Source organism: Muscardinus avellanarius, assembly GCF_963383645.1.
Source record: "Muscardinus avellanarius genome assembly, chromosome: 5".
In the NCBI taxonomy this organism is placed as follows: domain Eukaryota; kingdom Metazoa; phylum Chordata; class Mammalia; order Rodentia; family Gliridae; genus Muscardinus; species Muscardinus avellanarius.
The window spans coordinates 95742950-95760144 of NC_137790.1; positions in this window are offsets into that span (position 1 = coordinate 95742950).

Below are 17195 nucleotides of genomic sequence, written 5' to 3' on the forward strand. Positions count from 1 at the left end.
CGGGACCTCTCGCGAGAATGGCACGGTCCTCGCGGCGGTTCCCTTCCCAGCTTCCACATAGGGCAGAACAGAGGCCGTGTGTGGTGTGCTCAGTAGACACGGCAAGGCAAAGAGTGCACTGGCATCCCTGGTTAACCTGTGGGAGCTCCGCGGAAAGGGAGGCAACCCGTGAAAATCTCGCCCCAGCCTCCTGACAGCGAGCCGACTCCCCTGACAGACAGCCTGCGGAGACATTCTGAACTGACACTGCGCATGCGCGGAACGCTGACTCCCAGAGAAACTGGTTTCTTTCAAAGGAGGGAGCCTGTAGAGGCCTGGGGGCTCCATGCCCGATGTCCCAGCGAAACACTGACCTACCCAGCTGGGCAGGGTCTGGGAACTGGGCACAGGAGGGGAGGGAGGCCCAGGGGAAGAGGACCATAGGGGATTTCCCGCGTGGAACCTGGCTATGGACCAGAACAGTGTCCAGCAATTTTTCGCCCAGGAGTGCAGTGCGGGTCCCTGTCAGGCATTAGCAACCCAGATGTGGTCCTGGGCGTGTCCTCCTAACTTTGCCTCGGGGACAGGCGGCTGTGGTTCTGAGTATAGGACCTAATATCCACTTGGGGCTTTATGTTTATTATTTTCTGTCATTTCATTTCATTTCCGCTTCTGTCTTGCTGGCGCTGGGTTGAGCCCAGGGTCTGATGGAGCTGCGGACTATACTGCCAGACCTATTCGCTATTTTCTTTGGAACCCTGGACGCACCAAGTGGCTGAAAGCTTCGCTAAGTCGCCGAGGTAGGCTTCGAACCTGTGCGCTCCTATGTCTCAGCCTCCCCAGCAGGGAAATTACAAGTGAGTGCCAGCCACCCCTCCTGGCTCCACTTGGGGTTTAAGCTTCATCAGCTGTGTATGCCTGGGCGTGCGGGAGCGGGCACGGGACCTCTCGCGAGAATGGCACTGTCCTCGTGGCGGTTCCCTTCCCAGCTTCTACATAGGGCAGAACAGAGGCCGTGTGTGGTGTGCTCAGTAGACACGGCAAGGCAAAGAGTGAACTGGCATCCCTGGTTAACCTGTGGGAGCTCCGCGGAAAGGGAGGCAACCCGTGAAAATCTCGCCCCAGCCTCCGGACAGCGAGCCGACTCACCTGGCAGACAGCCTGGGGAGACATTCTGAACTGACACTTAGCATGCGCGGAACGCTGACTCCCAGAGAAACTGGGTTCTTTCAAAGGAGGGAGCCTGTAGAGGCCTGGGGGCTCCATGCCCGATGTCCCAGCGAAACACAGACCTTCCAAGCTGGGCAGGGTCTGGGAACTGGGCACAGGAGGGGAGGGAGGACCAGGGGAAGAGGACCATAGGGGATTTCCCGCGTGGAAGCTGGCCAGGGACCAGAACAGAGTACAGCAGTTTTTCGCCCAGGAGTGCAGTGCGGGTCCTGTCACGCATTAGCAACCCAGACTTGGTCCAGGGTGTGTCCTCCTAACTTTGCCTCGGGGACAGGCGGCTGTGGTTCTGAGTATAGGGCTTAATATCCACTTGGGGCTTTATGTTTATTATTTTCTGTCATTTCATTTCATTTCCGCTTCTCTCTTGCTGGCACTGGGTTGAGCCCAGGGTCTGATGGTCCTCCAGACTATACTGCCTGACATATTCGCTATTTTCTTTGGGACCCTGGACACACCAAGTGGCTGAAAGCTTCGCTAAGTTGCCGAGGCTGGCTTCGAACCTGTGCGCTCCTATGTCTCAGCCTCCCCAGCAGGGAAATTACAAGTGAGCGCCAGCCACCCGTCCCGGCTCCACTTGGGGTTTAAGCCTCCTCAGCTGTGTATGCCTGGGCGTGCGGGGGCGGGCGCCAGACCTCTCGCGAGAATGGCACGGTCCTTGCCGCGGTTCCCTTCCCAACTTCCACATAGGGCAGAACAGAGGCCGTGTGTGGTGTGCTCAGTAGACTCGGCAAGGCAAAGAGTGCACTGGCATCCCTGGTTACCTTGTGGGAGCTCCGCGGAAAGGGAGGCAACCCGTGAAAATCTCGCCGCAGCCTCCTGACAGTGCGCCGACTCCCCTGGCAGACAGCCTGGGGAGACATTCTGAACTGACACTGCACATGCGCGGAATGCTGACTCCCAGAGAAACTGGGTTCTTTCAAAGGAGGGAGCCTGTAGAGGCCTGGGGGCTCCATGCCCGATGTTCCAGCGAAACACCGACCTCCCAAGCTGGGCAGGGTCTGGGAACTGGGCACAGGAGGGGAGGGAGGACCAGGGGAAGAGGACCATAGGGGATTTCCCGCGTGGAAGCTGGCCAGGGACCAGAACAGAGTACAGCAGTTTTTCGCCCAGGAGTGCAGTGCGGGTCCCTGTCAGGCATTAGCAACCCAGACTTGGTCCAGGGCGTGTCCTCCTAACTTTGCCTCGGGGACAGGCGGCTGTGGTTCTGAGTATATGACCTAATATCCACTTGGGGCTGTATGTTTATTATTTTCTGTCATTTAATTTCATTTCCGCTTCTGTCTTGCTGGCGCTGGGTTGAGCCCCGGGTCTGATGGACCTCCGGACTATACTGCCAGACCTATTCGCTATTTTCTTTGGAACCCTGGACGCACCAAGTGGCTGAAAGCTTCGCTAAGTCGCCGAGGCTGGCTTCGAACCTGTCCGCTCCTATGTCTCAGCCTCCCCAGAGGAATATTACAAGTGAGCACCAGCCACCCCTTCCGGCTCCACTTGGGGTTTAACCACCTCAGCTGTGTATGCCTGGGCGTGCAGGTGCAGGTGCGGGACCTCTCGCGAGAATGGCACGGTCCTCGCGGCGGTTCCCTTCCCAGCTTCCACATAGGGCAGAACAGAGGCCGTGTGTGGTGTGCTCAGTAGACACGGCAAGGCAAAGAGTGCACTGGCATCCCTGGTTAACCTGTGGGAGCTCCGCGGAAAGGGAGGCAACCCGTGAAAATCTCGCCCCAGCCTCCTGACAGCGAGCCGACTCCCCTGACAGACAGCCTGCGGAGACATTCTGAACTGACACTGCGCATGCGCGGAACGCTGACTCCCAGAGAAACTGGTTTCTTTCAAAGGAGGGAGCCTGTAGAGGCCTGGGGGCTCCATGCCCGATGTCCCAGCGAAACACTGACCTACCCAGCTGGGCAGGGTCTGGGAACTGGGCACAGGAGGGGAGGGAGGCCCAGGGGAAGAGGACCATAGGGGATTTCCCGCGTGGAACCTGGCTATGGACCAGAACAGTGTCCAGCAATTTTTCGCCCAGGAGTGCAGTGCGGGTCCCTGTCAGGCATTAGCAACCCAGATGTGGTCCTGGGCGTGTCCTCCTAACTTTGCCTCGGGGACAGGCGGCTGTGGTTCTGAGTATAGGACCTAATATCCACTTGGGGCTTTATGTTTATTATTTTCTGTCATTTCATTTCATTTCCGCTTCTGTCTTGCTGGCGCTGGGTTGAGCCCAGGGTCTGATGGAGCTGCGGACTATACTGCCAGACCTATTCGCTATTTTCTTTGGAACCCTGGACGCACCAAGTGGCTGAAAGCTTCGCTAAGTCGCCGAGGTAGGCTTCGAACCTGTGCGCTCCTATGTCTCAGCCTCCCCAGCAGGGAAATTACAAGTGAGTGCCAGCCACCCCTCCTGGCTCCATTTGGGGTTTAAGCTTCATCAGCTGTGTATGCCTGGGCGTGCGGGAGCGGGCACGGGACCTCTCGCGAGAATGGCACTGTCCTCGTGGTGGTTCCCTTCCCAGCTTCTACATAGGGCAGAACAGAGGCCGTGTGTGGTGTGCTCAGTAGACACGGCAAGGCAAAGAGTGAACTGGCATCCCTGGTTAACCTGTGGGAGCTCCGCGGAAAGGGAGGCAACCCGTGAAAATCTCGCCCCAGCCTCCGGACAGCGAGCCGACTCACCTGGCAGACAGCCTGGGGAGACATTCTGAACTGACACTTAGCATGCGCGGAACGCTGACTCCCAGAGAAACTGGGTTCTTTCAAAGGAGGGAGCCTGTAGAGGCCTGGGGGCTCCATGCCCGATGTCCCAGCGAAACACAGACCTTCCAAGCTGGGCAGGGTCTGGGAACTGGGCACAGGAGGGGAGGGAGGACCAGGGGAAGAGGACCATAGGGGATTTCCCGCGTGGAAGCTGGCCAGGGACCAGAACAGAGTACAGCAGTTTTTCGCCCAGGAGTGCAGTGCGGGTCCTGTCACGCATTAGCAACCCAGACTTGGTCCAGGGTGTGTCCTCCTAACTTTGCCTCGGGGACAGGCGGCTGTGGTTCTGAGTATAGGGCTTAATATCCACTTGGGGCTTTATGTTTATTATTTTCTGTCATTTCATTTCATTTCCGCTTCTCTCTTGCTGGCACTGGGTTGAGCCCAGGGTCTGATGGTCCTCCAGACTATACTGCCTGACCTATTCGCTATTTTCTTTGGGACCCTGGACACACCAAGTGGCTGAAAGCTTCGCTAAGTTGCCGAGGCTGGCTTCGAACTTGTGCGCTCCTATGTCTCAGCCTCCCCAGCAGGGAAATTACAAGTGAGCGCCAGCCACCCGTCCCGGCTCCACTTGGGGTTTAAGCCTCCTCAGCTGTGTATGCCTGGGCGTGCGGGGGCGGGCGCCAGACCTCTCGCGAGAATGGCACGGTCCTTGCCGCGGTTCCCTTCCCAACTTCCACATAGGGCAGAACAGAGGCCGTGTGTGGTGTGCTCAGTAGACTCGGCAAGGCAAAGAGTGCACTGGCATCCCTGGTTACCTTGTGGGAGCTCCGCGGAAAGGGAGGCAACCCGTGAAAATCTCGCCGCAGCCTCCTGACAGTGCGCCGACTCCCCTGGCAGACAGCCTGGGGAGACATTCTGAACTGACACTGCACATGCGCGGAATGCTGACTCCCAGAGAAACTGGGTTCTTTCAAAGGAGGGAGCCTGTAGAGGCCTGGGGGCTCCATGCCCGATGTTCCAGCGAAACACCGACCTCCCAAGCTGGGCAGGGTCTGGGAACTGGGCACAGGAGGGGAGGGAGGACCAGGGGAAGAGGACCATAGGGGATTTCCCGCGTGGAAGCTGGCCAGGGACCAGAACAGAGTACAGCAGTTTTTCGCCCAGGAGTGCAGTGCGGGTCCCTGTCACGCATTAGCAACCCAGACTTGGTCCAGGGCGTGTCCTCCTAACTTTGCCTCGGGGACAGGCGGCTGTGGTTCTGAGTATATGACCTAATATCCACTTGGGGCTGTATGTTTATTATTTTCTGTCATTTAATTTCATTTCCGCTTCTGTCTTGCTGGCGCTGGGTTGAGCCCCGGGTCTGATGGACCTCCGGACTATACTGCCAGACCTATTCGCTATTTTCTTTGGAACCCTGGACGCACCAAGTGGCTGAAAGCTTCGCTAAGTCGCCGAGGCTGGCTTCGAACCTGTCCGCTCCTATGTCTCAGCCTCCCCAGAGGAATATTACAAGTGAGCACCAGCCACCCCTTCCGGCTCCACTTGGGGTTTAACCACCTCAGCTGTGTATGCCTGGGCGTGCGGGAGCTGGCACGGGACCTCTCGCGAGAATGGCACTGTCCTCGTGGCGGTTCCCTTCCCAGCTTCTACATAGGGCAGAACAGAGGCCGTGTGTGGTGTGCTCAGTAGACACGGCAAGGCAAAGAGTGAACTGGCATCCCTGGTTAACCTGTGGGAGCTCCGCGGAAAGGGAGGCAACCCGTGAAAATCTCGCCCCAGCCTCCGGACAGCGAGCCGACTCACCTGGCAGACAGCCTGGGGAGACATTCTGAACTGACACTTAGCATGCGCGGAACGCTGACTCCCAGAGAAACTGGGTTCTTTCAAAGGAGGGAGCCTGTAGAGGCCTGGGGGCTCCATGCCCGATGTCCCAGCGAAACACAGACCTTCCAAGCTGGGCAGGGTCTGGGAACTGGGCACAGGAGGGGAGGGAGGACCAGGGGAAGAGGACCATAGGGGATTTCCCGCATGGAAGCTGGCCAGGGACCAGAACAGAGTACAGCAGTTTTTCGCCCAGGAGTGCAGTGCGGGTCCTGTCACGCATTAGCAACCCAGACTTGGTCCAGGGTGTGTCCTCCTAACTTTGCCTCGGGGACAGGCGGCTGTGGTTCTGAGTATAGGGCTTAATATCCACTTGGGGCTTTATGTTTATTATTTTCTGTCATTTCATTTCATTTCCGCTTCTCTCTTGCTGGCACTGGGTTGAGCCCAGGGTCTGATGGTCCTCCAGACTATACTGCCTGACCTATTCGCTATTTTCTTTGGGACCCTGGACACACCAAGTGGCTGAAAGCTTCGCTAAGTTGCCGAGGCTGGCTTCGAACCTGTGCGCTCCTATGTCTCAGCCTCCCCAGCAGGGAAATTACAAGTGAGCGCCAGCCACCCGTCCCGGCTCCACTTGGGGTTTAAGCCTCCTCAGCTGTGTATGCCTGGGCGTGCGGGGGCGGGCGCCAGACCTCTCGCGAGAATGGCACGGTCCTTGCCGCGGTTCCCTTCCCAACTTCCACATAGGGCAGAACAGAGGCCGTGTGTGGTGTGCTCAGTAGACTCGGCAAGGCAAAGAGTGCACTGGCATCCCTGGTTACCTTGTGGGAGCTCCGCGGAAAGGGAGGCAACCCGTGAAAATCTCGCCGCAGCCTCCTGACAGTGCGCCGACTCCCCTGGCAGACAGCCTGGGGGACATTCTGAACTGACACTGCACATGCGCGGAATGCTGACTCCCAGAGAAACTGGGTTCTTTCAAAGGAGGGAGCCTGTAGAGGCCTGGGGGCTCCATGCCCGATGTTCCAGCGAAACACCGACCTCCCAAGCTGGGCAGGGTCTGGGAACTGGGCACAGGAGGGGAGGGAGGACCAGGGGAAGAGGACCATAGGGGATTTCCCGCGTGGAAGCTGGCCAGGGACCAGAACAGAGTACAGCAGTTTTTCGCCCAGGAGTGCAGTGCGGGTCCCTGTCAGGCATTAGCAACCCAGACTTGGTCCAGGGCGTGTCCTCCTAACTTTGCCTCGGGGACAGGCGGCTGTGGTTCTGAGTATATGACCTAATATCCACTTGGGGCTGTATGTTTATTATTTTCTGTCATTTAATTTCATTTCCGCTTCTGTCTTGCTGGCGCTGGGTTGAGCCCCGGGTCTGATGGACCTCCGGACTATACTGCCAGACCTATTCGCTATTTTCTTTGGAACCCTGGACGCACCAAGTGGCTGAAAGCTTCGCTAAGTCGCCGAGGCTGGCTTCGAACCTGTCCGCTCCTATGTCTCAGCCTCCCCAGAGGAATATTACAAGTGAGCACCAGCCACCCCTTCCGGCTCCACTTGGGGTTTAACCACCTCAGCTGTGTATGCCTGGGCGTGCAGGTGCAGGTGCGGGACCTCTCGCGAGAATGGCACGGTCCTCGCGGCGGTTCCCTTCCCAGCTTCCACATAGGGCAGAACAGAGGCCGTGTGTGGTGTGCTCAGTAGACACGGCAAGGCAAAGAGTGCACTGGCATCCCTGGTTAACCTGTGGGAGCTCCGCGGAAAGGGAGGCAACCCGTGAAAATCTCGCCCCAGCCTCCTGACAGCGAGCCGACTCCCCTGACAGACAGCCTGCGGAGACATTCTGAACTGACACTGCGCATGCGCGGAACGCTGACTCCCAGAGAAACTGGTTTCTTTCAAAGGAGGGAGCCTGTAGAGGCCTGGGGGCTCCATGCCCGATGTCCCAGCGAAACACTGACCTACCCAGCTGGGCAGGGTCTGGGAACTGGGCACAGGAGGGGAGGGAGGCCCAGGGGAAGAGGACCATAGGGGATTTCCCGCGTGGAACCTGGCTATGGACCAGAACAGTGTCCAGCAATTTTTCGCCCAGGAGTGCAGTGCGGGTCCCTGTCAGGCATTAGCAACCCAGATGTGGTCCTGGGCGTGTCCTCCTAACTTTGCCTCGGGGACAGGCGGCTGTGGTTCTGAGTATAGGACCTAATATCCACTTGGGGCTTTATGTTTATTATTTTCTGTCATTTCATTTCATTTCCGCTTCTGTCTTGCTGGCGCTGGGTTGAGCCCAGGGTCTGATGGAGCTGCGGACTATACTGCCAGACCTATTCGCTATTTTCTTTGGAACCCTGGACGCACCAAGTGGCTGAAAGCTTCGCTAAGTCGCCGAGGCAGGCTTCGAACCTGTGCGCTCCTATGTCTCAGCCTCCCCAGCAGGGAAATTACAAGTGAGTGCCAGCCACCCCTCCTGGCTCCACTTGGGGTTTAAGCTTCATCAGCTGTGTATGCCTGGGCGTGCGGGAGCGGGCACGGGACCTCTCGCGAGAATGGCACTGTCCTCGTGGCGGTTCCCTTCCCAGCTTCTACATAGGGCAGAACAGAGGCCGTGTGTGGTGTGCTCAGTAGACACGGCAAGGCAAAGAGTGAACTGGCATCCCTGGTTAACCTGTGGGAGCTCCGCGGAAAGGGAGGCAACCCGTGAAAATCTCGCCCCAGCCTCCGGACAGCGAGCCGACTCACCTGGCAGACAGCCTGGGGAGACATTCTGAACTGACACTTAGCATGCACGGAACGCTGACTCCCAGAGAAACTGGGTTCTTTCAAAGGAGGGAGCCTGTAGAGGCCTGGGGGCTCCATGCCCGATGTCCCAGCGAAACACTGACCTACCCAGCTGGGCAGGGTCTGGGAACTGGGCACAGGAGGGGAGGGAGGCCCAGGGGAAGAGGACCATAGGGGATTTCCCGCGTGGAACCTGGCTATGGACCAGAACAGTGTCCAGCAATTTTTCGCCCAGGAGTGCAGTGCGGGTCCCTGTCAGGCATTAGCAACCCAGATGTGGTCCTGGGCGTGTCCTCCTAACTTTGCCTCGGGGACAGGCGGCTGTGGTTCTGAGTATAGGACCTAATATCCACTTGGGGCTTTATGTTTATTATTTTCTGTCATTTCATTTCATTTCCGCTTCTGTCTTGCTGGCGCTGGTTTGAGCCCCGGGTCTGATGGACCTCCGGACTATACTGCCAGACCTTTTCGCTATTTTCTTTGGAACCCTGGACGCACCAAGTGGCTGAAAGCTTCGCTAAGTCGCCGAGGCTGGCTTCGAACCTGTCCGCTCCTATGTCTCAGCCTCCCCAGAGGAATATTACAAGTGAGCACCAGCCACCCCTTCCGGCTCCACTTGGGGTTTAACCACCTCAGCTGTGTATGCCTGGGCGTGCAGGTGCAGGTGCGGGACCTCTCGCGAGAATGGCACGGTCCTCGCGGCGGTTCCCTTCCCAGCTTCCACATAGGGCAGAACAGAGGCCGTGTGTGGTGTGCTCAGTAGACACGGCAAGGCAAAGAGTGCACTGGCATCCCTGGTTAACCTGTGGGAGCTCCGCGGAAAGGGAGGCAACCCGTGAAAATCTCGCCCCAGCCTCCTGACAGCGAGCCGACTCCCCTGACAGACAGCCTGCGGAGACATTCTGAACTGACACTGCGCATGCGCGGAACGCTGACTCCCAGAGAAACTGGTTTCTTTCAAAGGAGGGAGCCTGTAGAGGCCTGGGGGCTCCATGCCCGATGTCCCAGCGAAACACTGACCTACCCAGCTGGGCAGGGTCTGGGAACTGGGCACAGGAGGGGAGGGAGGCCCAGGGGAAGAGGACCATAGGGGATTTCCCGCGTGGAACCTGGCTATGGACCAGAACAGTGTCCAGCAATTTTTCGCCCAGGAGTGCAGTGCGGGTCCCTGTCAGGCATTAGCAACCCAGATGTGGTCCTGGGCGTGTCCTCCTAACTTTGCCTCGGGGACAGGCGGCTGTGGTTCTGAGTATAGGACCTAATATCCACTTGGGGCTTTATGTTTATTATTTTCTGTCATTTCATTTCATTTCCGCTTCTGTCTTGCTGGCGCTGGGTTGAGCCCAGGGTCTGATGGAGCTGCGGACTATACTGCCAGACCTATTCGCTATTTTCTTTGGAACCCTGGACGCACCAAGTGGCTGAAAGCTTCGCTAAGTCGCCGAGGTAGGCTTCGAACCTGTGCGCTCCTATGTCTCAGCCTCCCCAGCAGGGAAATTACAAGTGAGTGCCAGCCACCCCTCCTGGCTCCACTTGGGGTTTAAGCTTCATCAGCTGTGTATGCCTGGGCGTGCGGGAGCGGGCACGGGACCTCTCGCGAGAATGGCACTGTCCTCGTGGCGGTTCCCTTCCCAGCTTCTACATAGGGCAGAACAGAGGCCGTGTGTGGTGTGCTCAGTAGACACGGCAAGGCAAAGAGTGAACTGGCATCCCTGGTTAACCTGTGGGAGCTCCGCGGAAAGGGAGGCAACCCGTGAAAATCTCGCCCCAGCCTCCGGACAGCGAGCCGACTCACCTGGCAGACAGCCTGGGGAGACATTCTGAACTGACACTTAGCATGCGCGGAACGCTGACTCCCAGAGAAACTGGGTTCTTTCAAAGGAGGGAGCCTGTAGAGGCCTGGGGGCTCCATGCCCGATGTCCCAGCGAAACACAGACCTTCCAAGCTGGGCAGGGTCTGGGAACTGGGCACAGGAGGGGAGGGAGGACCAGGGGAAGAGGACCATAGGGGATTTCCCGCGTGGAAGCTGGCCAGGGACCAGAACAGAGTACAGCAGTTTTTCGCCCAGGAGTGCAGTGCGGGTCCTGTCACGCATTAGCAACCCAGACTTGGTCCAGGGTGTGTCCTCCTAACTTTGCCTCGGGGACAGGCGGCTGTGGTTCTGAGTATAGGGCTTAATATCCACTTGGGGCTTTATGTTTATTATTTTCTGTCATTTCATTTCATTTCCGCTTCTCTCTTGCTGGCACTGGGTTGAGCCCAGGGTCTGATGGTCCTCCAGACTATACTGCCTGACCTATTCGCTATTTTCTTTGGGACCCTGGACACACCAAGTGGCTGAAAGCTTCGCTAAGTTGCCGAGGCTGGCTTCGAACCTGTGCGCTCCTATGTCTCAGCCTCCCCAGCAGGGAAATTACAAGTGAGCGCCAGCCACCCGTCCCGGCTCCACTTGGGGTTTAAGCCTCCTCAGCTGTGTATGCCTGGGCGTGCGGGGGCGGGCGCCAGACCTCTCGCGAGAATGGCACGGTCCTTGCCGCGGTTCCCTTCCCAACTTCCACATAGGGCAGAACAGAGGCCGTGTGTGGTGTGCTCAGTAGACTCGGCAAGGCAAAGAGTGCACTGGCATCCCTGGTTACCTTGTGGGAGCTCCGCGGAAAGGGAGGCAACCCGTGAAAATCTCGCCGCAGCCTCCTGACAGTGCGCCGACTCCCCTGGCAGACAGCCTGGGGAGACATTCTGAACTGACACTGCACATGCGCGGAATGCTGACTCCCAGAGAAACTGGGTTCTTTCAAAGGAGGGAGCCTGTAGAGGCCTGGGGGCTCCATGCCCGATGTTCCAGCGAAACACCGACCTCCCAAGCTGGGCAGGGTCTGGGAACTGGGCACAGGAGGGGAGGGAGGACCAGGGGAAGAGGACCATAGGGGATTTCCCGCGTGGAAGCTGGCCAGGGACCAGAACAGAGTACAGCAGTTTTTCGCCCAGGAGTGCAGTGCGGGTCCCTGTCAGGCATTAGCAACCCAGACTTGGTCCAGGGCGTGTCCTCCTAACTTTGCCTCGGGGACAGGCGGCTGTGGTTCTGAGTATATGACCTAATATCCACTTGGGGCTGTATGTTTATTATTTTCTGTCATTTAATTTCATTTCCGCTTCTGTCTTGCTGGCGCTGGGTTGAGCCCCGGGTCTGATGGACCTCCGGACTATACTGCCAGACCTATTCGCTATTTTCTTTGGAACCCTGGACGCACCAAGTGGCTGAAAGCTTCGCTAAGTCGCCGAGGCTGGCTTCGAACCTGTCCGCTCCTATGTCTCAGCCTCCCCAGAGGAATATTACAAGTGAGCACCAGCCACCCCTTCCGGCTCCACTTGGGGTTTAACCACCTCAGCTGTGTATGCCTGGGCGTGCAGGTGCAGGTGCGGGACCTCTCGCGAGAATGGCACGGTCCTCGCGGCGGTTCCCTTCCCAGCTTCCACATAGGGCAGAACAGAGGCCGTGTGTGGTGTGCTCAGTAGACACGGCAAGGCAAAGAGTGCACTGGCATCCCTGGTTAACCTGTGGGAGCTCCGCGGAAAGGGAGGCAACCCGTGAAAATCTCGCCCCAGCCTCCTGACAGCGAGCCGACTCCCCTGACAGACAGCCTGCGGAGACATTCTGAACTGACACTGCGCATGCGCGGAACGCTGACTCCCAGAGAAACTGGTTTCTTTCAAAGGAGGGAGCCTGTAGAGGCCTGGGGGCTCCATGCCCGATGTCCCAGCGAAACACTGACCTACCCAGCTGGGCAGGGTCTGGGAACTGGGCACAGGAGGGGAGGGAGGCCCAGGGGAAGAGGACCATAGGGGATTTCCCGCGTGGAACCTGGCTATGGACCAGAACAGTGTCCAGCAATTTTTCGCCCAGGAGTGCAGTGCGGGTCCCTGTCAGGCATTAGCAACCCAGATGTGGTCCTGGGCGTGTCCTCCTAACTTTGCCTCGGGGACAGGCGGCTGTGGTTCTGAGTATAGGACCTAATATCCACTTGGGGCTTTATGTTTATTATTTTCTGTCATTTCATTTCATTTCCGCTTCTGTCTTGCTGGCGCTGGGTTGAGCCCAGGGTCTGATGGAGCTGCGGACTATACTGCCAGACCTATTCGCTATTTTCTTTGGAACCCTGGACGCACCAAGTGGCTGAAAGCTTCGCTAAGTCGCCGAGGCAGGCTTCGAACCTGTGCGCTCCTATGTCTCAGCCTCCCCAGCAGGGAAATTACAAGTGAGTGCCAGCCACCCCTCCTGGCTCCACTTGGGGTTTAAGCTTCATCAGCTGTGTATGCCTGGGCGTGCGGGAGCGGGCACGGGACCTCTCGCGAGAATGGCACTGTCCTCGTGGCGGTTCCCTTCCCAGCTTCTACATAGGGCAGAACAGAGGCCGTGTGTGGTGTGCTCAGTAGACACGGCAAGGCAAAGAGTGAACTGGCATCCCTGGTTAACCTGTGGGAGCTCCGCGGAAAGGGAGGCAACCCGTGAAAATCTCGCCCCAGCCTCCGGACAGCGAGCCGACTGACCTGGCAGACAGCCTGGGGAGACATTCTGAACTGACACTTAGCATGCGCGGAACGCTGACTCCCAGAGAAACTGGGTTCTTTCAAAGGAGGGAGCCTGTAGAGGCCTGGGGGCTCCATGCCCGATGTCCCAGCGAAACACTGACCTACCCAGCTGGGCAGGGTCTGGGAACTGGGCACAGGAGGGGAGGGAGGCCCAGGGGAAGAGGACCATAGGGGATTTCCCGCGTGGAACCTGGCTATGGACTAGAACAGTGTCCATCAATTTTTCGCCCAGGAGTGCAGTGCGGGTCCCTGTCAGGCATTAGCAACCCAGATGTGGTCCTGGGCGTGTCCTCCTAACTTTGCCTCGGGGACAGGCGGCTGTGGTTCTGAGTATAGGACCTAATATCCACTTGGGGCTTTATGTTTATTATTTTCTGTCATTTCATTTCATTTCCGCTTCTGTCTTGCTGGCGCTGGTTTGAGCCCCGGGTCTGATGGACCTCCGGACTATACTGCCAGACCTTTTCGCTATTTTCTTTGGAACCCTGGACGCACCAAGTGGCTGAAAGCTTCGCTAAGTCGCCGAGGCTGGCTTCGAACCTGTCCGCTCCTATGTCTCAGCCTCCCCAGAGGAATATTACAAGTGAGCACCAGCCACCCCTTCCGGCTCCACTTGGGGTTTAACCACCTCAGCTGTGTATGCCTGGGCGTGCAGGTGCAGGTGCGGGACCTCTCGCGAGAATGGCACGGTCCTCGCGGCGGTTCCCTTCCCAGCTTCCACATAGGGCAGAACAGAGGCCGTGTGTGGTGTGCTCAGTAGACACGGCAAGGCAAAGAGTGCACTGGCATCCCTGGTTAACCTGTGGGAGCTCCGCGGAAAGGGAGGCAACCCGTGAAAATCTCGCCCCAGCCTCCTGACAGCGAGCCGACTCCCCTGACAGACAGCCTGCGGAGACATTCTGAACTGACACTGCGCATGCGCGGAACGCTGACTCCCAGAGAAACTGGTTTCTTTCAAAGGAGGGAGCCTGTAGAGGCCTGGGGGCTCCATGCCCGATGTCCCAGCGAAACACTGACCTACCCAGCTGGGCAGGGTCTGGGAACTGGGCACAGGAGGGGAGGGAGGCCCAGGGGAAGAGGACCATAGGGGATTTCCCGCGTGGAACCTGGCTATGGACCAGAACAGTGTCCAGCAATTTTTCGCCCAGGAGTGCAGTGCGGGTCCCTGTCAGGCATTAGCAACCCAGATGTGGTCCTGGGCGTGTCCTCCTAACTTTGCCTCGGGGACAGGCGGCTGTGGTTCTGAGTATAGGACCTAATATCCACTTGGGGCTTTATGTTTATTATTTTCTGTCATTTCATTTCATTTCCGCTTCTGTCTTGCTGGCGCTGGGTTGAGCCCAGGGTCTGATGGAGCTGCGGACTATACTGCCAGACCTATTCGCTATTTTCTTTGGAACCCTGGACGCACCAAGTGGCTGAAAGCTTCGCTAAGTCGCCGAGGTAGGCTTCGAACCTGTGCGCTCCTATGTCTCAGCCTCCCCAGCAGGGAAATTACAAGTGAGTGCCAGCCACCCCTCCTGGCTCCATTTGGGGTTTAAGCTTCATCAGCTGTGTATGCCTGGGCGTGCGGGAGCGGGCACGGGACCTCTCGCGAGAATGGCACTGTCCTCGTGGCGGTTCCCTTCCCAGCTTCTACATAGGGCAGAACAGAGGCCGTGTGTGGTGTGCTCAGTAGACACGGCAAGGCAAAGAGTGAACTGGCATCCCTGGTTAACCTGTGGGAGCTCCGCGGAAAGGGAGGCAACCCGTGAAAATCTCGCCCCAGCCTCCGGACAGCGAGCCGACTCACCTGGCAGACAGCCTGGGGAGACATTCTGAACTGACACTTAGCATGCGCGGAACGCTGACTCCCAGAGAAACTGGGTTCTTTCAAAGGAGGGAGCCTGTAGAGGCCTGGGGGCTCCATGCCCGATGTCCCAGCGAAACACAGACCTTCCAAGCTGGGCAGGGTCTGGGAACTGGGCACAGGAGGGGAGGGAGGACCAGGGGAAGAGGACCATAGGGGATTTCCCGCGTGGAAGCTGGCCAGGGACCAGAACAGAGTACAGCAGTTTTTCGCCCAGGAGTGCAGTGCGGGTCCTGTCACGCATTAGCAACCCAGACTTGGTCCAGGGTGTGTCCTCCTAACTTTGCCTCGGGGACAGGCGGCTGTGGTTCTGAGTATAGGGCTTAATATCCACTTGGGGCTTTATGTTTATTATTTTCTGTCATTTCATTTCATTTCCGCTTCTCTCTTGCTGGCACTGGGTTGAGCCCAGGGTCTGATGGTCCTCCAGACTATACTGCCTGACCTATTCGCTATTTTCTTTGGGACCCTGGACACACCAAGTGGCTGAAAGCTTCGCTAAGTTGCCGAGGCTGGCTTCGAACCTGTGCGCTCCTATGTCTCAGCCTCCCCAGCAGGGAAATTACAAGTGAGCGCCAGCCACCCGTCCCGGCTCCACTTGGGGTTTAAGCCTCCTCAGCTGTGTATGCCTGGGCGTGCGGGGGCGGGCGCCAGACCTCTCGCGAGAATGGCACGGTCCTTGCCGCGGTTCCCTTCCCAACTTCCACATAGGGCAGAACAGAGGCCGTGTGTGGTGTGCTCAGTAGACTCGGCAAGGCAAAGAGTGCACTGGCATCCCTGGTTACCTTGTGGGAGCTCCGCGGAAAGGGAGGCAACCCGTGAAAATCTCGCCGCAGCCTCCTGACAGTGCGCCGACTCCCCTGGCAGACAGCCTGGGGAGACATTCTGAACTGACACTGCACATGCGCGGAATGCTGACTCCCAGAGAAACTGGGTTCTTTCAAAGGAGGGAGCCTGTAGAGGCCTGGGGGCTCCATGCCCGATGTTCCAGCGAAACACCGACCTCCCAAGCTGGGCAGGGTCTGGGAACTGGGCACAGGAGGGGAGGGAGGACCAGGGGAAGAGGACCATAGGGGATTTCCCGCGTGGAAGCTGGCCAGGGACCAGAACAGAGTACAGCAGTTTTTCGCCCAGGAGTGCAGTGCGGGTCCCTGTCACGCATTAGCAACCCAGACTTGGTCCAGGGCGTGTCCTCCTAACTTTGCCTCGGGGACAGGCGGCTGTGGTTCTGAGTATATGACCTAATATCCACTTGGGGCTGTATGTTTATTATTTTCTGTCATTTAATTTCATTTCCGCTTCTGTCTTGCTGGCGCTGGGTTGAGCCCCGGGTCTGATGGACCTCCGGACTATACTGCCAGACCTATTCGCTATTTTCTTTGGAACCCTGGACGCACCAAGTGGCTGAAAGCTTCGTTAAGTCGCCGAGGCTGGCTTCGAACCTGTGCGCTCCTATGTCTCAGCCTCCCCAGAGGAATATTACAAGTGAGCACCAGCCACCCCTTCCGGCTCCACTTGGGGTTTAACCACCTCAGCTGTGTATGCCTGGGCGTGCCGGTGCAGGTGCGGGACTTCTCGCGAGAATGGCACGGTACTCGCGGCGGTTCCCTTCCCAGCTTCCACATAGGGCAGAACAGAGGCCGTGTGTGGTGTGCTCAGTAGACACGGCAAGGCAAAGAGTGCACTGGCATCCCTGGTTAACCTGTGGGAGCTCCGCGGAAAGGGAGGCAACCCGTGAAAATCTCGCCCCAGCCTCCTGACAGCGAGCCGACTCCCCTGACAGACAGCCTGCGGAGACATTCTGAACTGACACTGCGCATGCGCGGAACGCTGACTCCCAGAGAAACTGGTTTCTTTCAAAGGAGGGAGCCTGTAGAGGCCTGGGGGCTCCATGCCCGATGTCCCAGCGAAACACTGACCTACCCAGCTGGGCAGGGTCTGGGAACTGGGCACAGGAGGGGAGGGAGGCCCAGGGGAAGAGGACCATAGGGGATTTCCCGCGTGGAACCTGGCTATGGACCAGAACAGTGTCCAGCAATTTTTCGCCCAGGAGTGCAGTGCGGGTCCCTGTCAGGCATTAGCAACCCAGATGTGGTCCTGGGCGTTTCCTCCTAACTTTGCCTCGGGGACAGGCGGCTGTGGTTTTGAGTATAGGACCTAATATCCACTTGGGGCTTTATGTTTATTATTTTCTGTCATTTCATTTCATTTCCGCTTCTGTCTTGCTGGCGCTGGGTTGAGCCCAGGGTCTGATGGA